Source organism: Lynx canadensis, chromosome C1 (assembly GCF_007474595.2).
Source record: "Lynx canadensis isolate LIC74 chromosome C1, mLynCan4.pri.v2, whole genome shotgun sequence".
NCBI classification, from domain to species: Eukaryota; Metazoa; Chordata; class Mammalia; order Carnivora; family Felidae; genus Lynx; species Lynx canadensis.
The window spans coordinates 105,661,867-105,668,331 of NC_044310.1; positions in this window are offsets into that span (position 1 = coordinate 105,661,867).

Below are 6,465 nucleotides of genomic sequence, written 5' to 3' on the forward strand. Positions count from 1 at the left end.
TCTCTTAGTAAATCAGACCGTGGGATACACGCAGGGGACCCAGCCGGGAGAGGAGAAAGAGAAAGGGCGGGCGGGGAAGATAGTCACCCTCAACACCCTTTTCCAATTCATCTTTAAGGAAGCTTCCAAGATTACGCCCCTTGTCGCTTCGGAAATGGCGCGGTCCAACCGCGTCAATCTTTTCGCCGTTACCGGCGCGACTCGAGGCCGCGATTCTGCCTCCGAGGTCACCACCTGCCTGAGTCCTTTGGCCTCCAGCCTCCGGACTTTGATCTCTCCAGGGAGGGGCTGGACGGGCCTAAATTGGGAGAGGTGAGTGATCATAACCCCTCTTTCCAAACCAAACCATATGCAGCTAAACAAATAAAAACGCGCCCTGCAATGGACCTCTGGTGTTGGTTTTGTATATTGTCAATATTGATTGATTTGATTGGGAGCCCTTTCTCTCAGAACCTCAGTCCCAGTCTCGCTGGGACATTCGACGTTGAGGCTAGATTTCTGAAGCTAGCCCTGATCTTGGATGCCGCCTTCCCTGCCACTTAAAGGCTGTTTGATTTGGGGGGACTGAAGTAACCGCTTTGAACCTCAGTTTCTAGGTCTGTAAAATGGATACAGGAATTTTAACACTTCACAGGCTTTGTGAGGATTAAAAGAGGTATAGATTACTACCATGGTACTATATATTACTGTTATTTGGACAACTATATAGGATAATGAAAGAAAAGAGGGTCATTGCTTCTGTGTTTAATAGGGAAGCAGAATAAAGAGTAGTCGCTTTAAAATACCTATGTAAAACATGCAATGCAGTATGTACAAAAGTAGAACAAATGGGCTATCCAATTGCTGAAGGAACATAGAGGAGTCTGATGAATTAATATGGAAGGCCTAGCCACTCAGTATTATGGTGAACAAATGAATAGAAGACTTCTCAAAAAATACTATAAGCCAGGTCTTAGAAGAGATATTGGACATGATCCAGCAGAACAAAAAAGGAGAGAGCATTCTGAAGACTAAAAAATTGTATGGTGAAGAATAGAGATGGGAATTTGCTTGAGGGCAAGCTGATAAACTTGGTTAAAGCAGGAGTACAGTTATGAAAGATGAGCGGAGAAAGAGGACAAGAGTGCCATAGATAGTTTAAACTTGTCACCACTGGTCTGGAGGAGAGAATCACCAACCCACCTGTTAGGTCCTGCAACTCTTGGCCAGCTCCCAATCAGCTGTCAGGCAAGGGTCAAGAGGTGATGATCCTGCTTTAGCCTAGAGTTTAAAATGTCATACATCCCTCCCTTCCAGTGGATAGGATTCCAAAGGGCCTCAGACCAGCTTTTGAAACAGTGTGAAAAGGGATGTGAAAGCACTACTTTTTATAGTAGGAAGTTTTTTATTTTCCAATAACAACAACAAAACAAGATTTCAGGAACATCTCTGTTCAAACTTTAAGTGGAACTTTTTATAGCCATAGGCAGTTATTAAGTCCTTTATTAACCAAGTGAGATCCCCACTTTTTTCCTCCCCTACAAACAATATTAAGCAGAAGTATGTTGATTTTCTGTGTTTATGATTCTAAGGGCTCACGTGTGAACTTCTTTGCATCTCTGTATGACTTGGTCTTTCTTTCTCTGGAGTGGTTGTTGTTGTTACTCTCCTGTTTCTGTGAGTCTCCAAATCCCTCTAGTCTGAACCCAAGGCAGGAAGGGATTCACCTGTGTATTCTAGCTGTATCTTTAGTTTCTACCACAGGGGCAGAAATTATATTTGTTGATATAGCAACAGATGGAATGCAGAAGCAGATATAAGAATCTAGTTAGGCATTAAAGGGATTTCCAAAAATGTAAAACAATACCAACTGTCTTACCGATTTTTTTTCTTTTTGGTTTGGAAAAAGTTATTTTTCATAAATGAATAAATTAAAAATGTTAACAAGTAAATATTGACTAGTTTTCTTCTCTCATCCTATTTGCTTTCAGTTGTCAAATTATAAAGCTGAATGCTATTCTGTTTCCCATATTAAATTAAAAGCATAACACTTAGGATATCTTCTAAAATTCCCCACCACATTGAACCTATTTCTGAAAATTTTCTTTTGCTAGAAAAAGTACCATTTGCCTCCTTCCTAGGTCCCAGGGAGCCACTGCAGGTGTAGATGGTTGCACATGGATGATGTGACCCTATGGGAAACTGTACTGTCCTATGTGTGTGGGACACCTCTTGTTTTGATGGAAAAGTATATGTGTGTGTGGCACCTTGGAGTATAGGGAGGACAGGAAAGTACCAACAGGGTCAGGTAATGTCATTTATTTTATTTTGTTTTTTAGAGACAGAGTGTGAGCAGGCGAGAGGGGCAGAGGCAGAAAGAGAGAGAGAGAGAGAGAGAGAGAGAGAGAGAATCCCAAGCAGGCTCAGTACTGATTGCATGAAGCCCAATGTGGGGCTCGATCCCATCACCCTGAGATTGTGACCTGAGCTAAAATCAAGAGTTGGATGCTCAACTGACTGATCCACCCCATGTCGTTTATTTATTTAAGTTTAACCAAATCAGGTAAAGAAGTTGGCTTAGTCATCAAAAGTTGGTATAACTAGCGGACCCAGTTCATAATGTAACTCCTGGTATATTTTAAATACCCCTGTGGTTAAAGAAATTATAAAGAACAACTTTTTCTCCCTGAGCCACAGAAATTAGGGTTTTTTTTTTTCCTCCAGAGAAAAGATAAAGAAGCCAGCAGTTGTTGGCCAAGCCCCTACTGTGTATGAATACAAATATTACCTGCTTTGTTCCTCATTACAACCCTGTGAAAGAGATTTTATCCCATTTTATGGAAGCTAAGCTTCAGAACGGTTAAGTCACTTTTTCAAGGTTGTTTTACTTCAACCCACAATAAGAAGTACATTTTATATCATGATCAAGAATACACAGACGTACCTTCGCTGAAATAAAGGTTTCAGGAACTAATACTTACCCTTACTATATGCAAATAACTCTGATAGTTTCTGTTTTACTTCACTTTTGAAAACACTGTTTTGCACCCTGCTAAATCAGTTTTACAACCCATGAATGGGCTAAGATATGAACTGAATTCATGCTCTTTTCAGCAAACAAATACCTTCTCATGAACATCTCTTAAATAATGCATTACCTACATGTTGTGCTTAGTTTTATCTCATAGGACAGAGCTACCTAGGCAAAGAAGGGATAGACCTACTGAGGAACCATACCATAAGATGAAATACTTAGACAAACATGTGATGACATTAGTCCTTTCATTTAGTATGTGAGTAAATGTGGCATTTGCTTTGATTTCTAAAGAAAGTTAATTGTCCACAAAAATAATAAGTTCACCTATTTGGGGCCATTGACTAGACATGTAGAGTTTATCTTGGCTTCATAGTAAAGTTATTTCAAATCTTAGTAAATTATAAATTATCTTTAACTTAATTTATGATAGGGTTAAAATGAAAAAACATGACACTTGGGGGGTGAGATCATGTGAGTACAGAGTAGGGTGTTGGGGAAAGAATAAAAATGGTAGAGGAAGCAGTAGGCAATCCCCAAAATCTTAGTTTAACCCTTCATCTAGTAAACTGAAGATTGCCTAAACTATAGAATAATTTGTTTCATGTTAGATTATTTTTAATTTTTTTAAAAGTTTATTTTTGAGAGAGAGAGAGAGAGAGAGAGAGAGAGAGAATGAGTGGGGGAGGGGCAGAGAGAGGGAGACACAGAATCCAAAGTAGGCTCCAGACTCTGAGCTGTCAGCACAGAGCCCGATGCGGGGCTTGAACTCACGGACCACGAGATCATGACCTGAGCTGAAGTTGGGCGCTCAACCGACTGAGCCACCCAGGTGCCCCAGATTATTTTTATTTTTAAATGTTTATTTATTTTTGAAGGGGGCAGAAAGGGAGACAGAGAATCCCAAGCACCGACAGTGCAGAGCCCAATACAGGGCTCAAACCCACAAACTGTGAGATCATGACCTGAGCCAAAATCAAGACTTAGATGCTTAATCTACTGAGCCACCCAGGTACCCCATGTTAGATTATTATTATTATTTTTAATATTTATTTATTTGGGGGGGGGGGCAGAGGATCTGAAGCCAGCTCTGTGCTGACAGCAGAGAGCCTGATGTGAGGCTTGAACTCAACAAACTGAGATCATGACCTGAGCCAAAGTTGGACACTTAAACAACTGAGCCACCCAGGTCCCCACCCCCCCCATGTTACATTTTTAAAAAAGTTTTACTTATTTAAGTGATTTAAGTAATCTCTACACCCAACGTGGGCCTTGAACTCTAGACCCCAAGATCAAGAGTTGCACTCTTCAAACCGGGCCAGCCAGGCACCCCTTACGTTAAATTTTTTTAATAGGTAAGTTTTAAAAATAGGCTACTGGGGCGCCTGGGTGGCTCAGTTTGTTGAGCGTCTGACTCTTGATCTCAGCTCAGATCTTGGATCTCAGGGTCATTAGTTGAATGTGGAGCCTACTTAAAAAACAACAACAACCATAAAACATAAAATAAACAAATAAATAAAATAGGCTACTTAAAAATCCTATGGCAGGGATTAGGGGCTGGGGAGGGAGTGGCGCATGCCTGGCTAGCTTGGTTAGAAAAGCATGCAACTCTTGATCTTGGAGTTGTGAGTTTGAGCCCCACATTAGGTGTAAAGTTTACTAATAAATAAATAAACAAACTTGGAAAAAAAAAAACCATAAATCTCAAAATCCTCAGGTGGGCTGGTCTCCCAGAGTGAATGGATACATCCCCAAAGCCAACCATGGTGAGGACAAGGTTTTCTTGGATGCTTTCATCTATTCTAACATGAGTGGTTTATTTTCCCATATGCCTGTCACTTTTTTTTTTTTAATTTTTTTAATGTTTATTTATTTTTGAGAGAGACCAAGCACAAGAGTGGGAGGTTGCAGAGAGAGGGAGACACAGAATCCGAAGCAGGCTCCAGGCTCCAAGCTATCAGCACACAGCCTGACACGGGGCTCGAACTCACGAACTGTGAGATCATGACCTGAGCCGAAGTCTGATGCTCAACCAACTGAGCTACCCAGGTGCCCCTGCCTGTCACTTTTAATGTATCAGCAGCCCAGTCCAGTCCCTCTTCTCCTTCCACATGGAACCAGTTGCTTGGCTGTTTCCTTATGACTCCAGTTCCTCCATCCTTTAATGCAAACTTCATACCTTTATCCACTCATTCAGTCAACAGAGAACTATGATGGTTCCATGTCCTTCTAGTTGACTTCTCACTATTGTTCGTACACCCCGCTTCTACCTGACAGGTCTCTATCAGGGGATGGTTCTCCTAGGTCTTTAGTCACATCTCACATCCCCAAACCTCTGCTTTCCCTGGAATGTCCTCTCTTTTCCACCTATCTACGCTCTACTTACCCTATCTTTTCCATGAAGTCTTCCAAAATTATTCAGCCCAAGTGATCTCTCTAAATTTATAGCTCTTATGCAGAATGAGTACCATGATTTAGCTTTTTTTCTATAGGTCTTATGTTGTTCTGTCCTTGTTTTAGGAGTTAGACTTGTCCAGGTGACTCCTACTTACCTCAACTGGGAAGTCATCTGGATCCCTGTCTGATCTATATGCTATTCCTCTGGGCCCCCATAGCTCTATGCTTACTGCTAACATAACTGTTATGTTGCCACTACGCTATGATCATTATTGACTTGAAGACAGCTTAAGTCAGTTGGCTTCTAAAAAGTGCCTGGCACCTAAAAAACAAAAAGGAAATTGCCAAAACCACAGTAAGGCTGATTTCTGACAGCCTGGATAAAAGAAAGGGCTCTCCCATTAAAATACAAGTAGATCCTGGATACATTACAACAAACATAATGGTCAGCATATTGCTGGGCTCATTAGAAAGTAAGAGAAATCACTAAAGGAAGAAAAAAATAACATTAAGCTGAAACCTATATGAAGGAGTGAACAGTATTGTGAACAGAGGCTAAACCCCGGGCCTAGCCAAGGAAGGGGAGAAAACCTGGGACTCCTGAAAGAAACTGAGCCCCATGAAGGGGCTAACACAGTCCCAGGTCAGGAGCATCATTTGGCTCCTGGCAGAAGCAAATGCAAATCTTCTCTGCAGGAAAGTGCCCCCAATTTAGGCTCTCTGGATTCCCATAGATTAAGTTTAACAAAATTTGAGCTCAAAACCCCAAGATTGAAAATATACAAAGAAACAAGCTACCAGAGGCAAGAGTGAGCAGAAAACAAAACAGATTTAGATATCCAGGAAAGTTACAGAAATACAAAATAACAAACCCAACGAGTTTCAAAAATTTAGCATCATAGGGTACCACATCTCTGAGTACAAATGATTAAAGTTGAAAGTGGGTATCAAAACGGTAAAACTTTAAATATTCAGATGTTTGGAAGTTCAAAAAATTGTTCTAAATAATTCATAAATCACAAATCATAAAGGTAATTTAAATATCTTAGGACTAA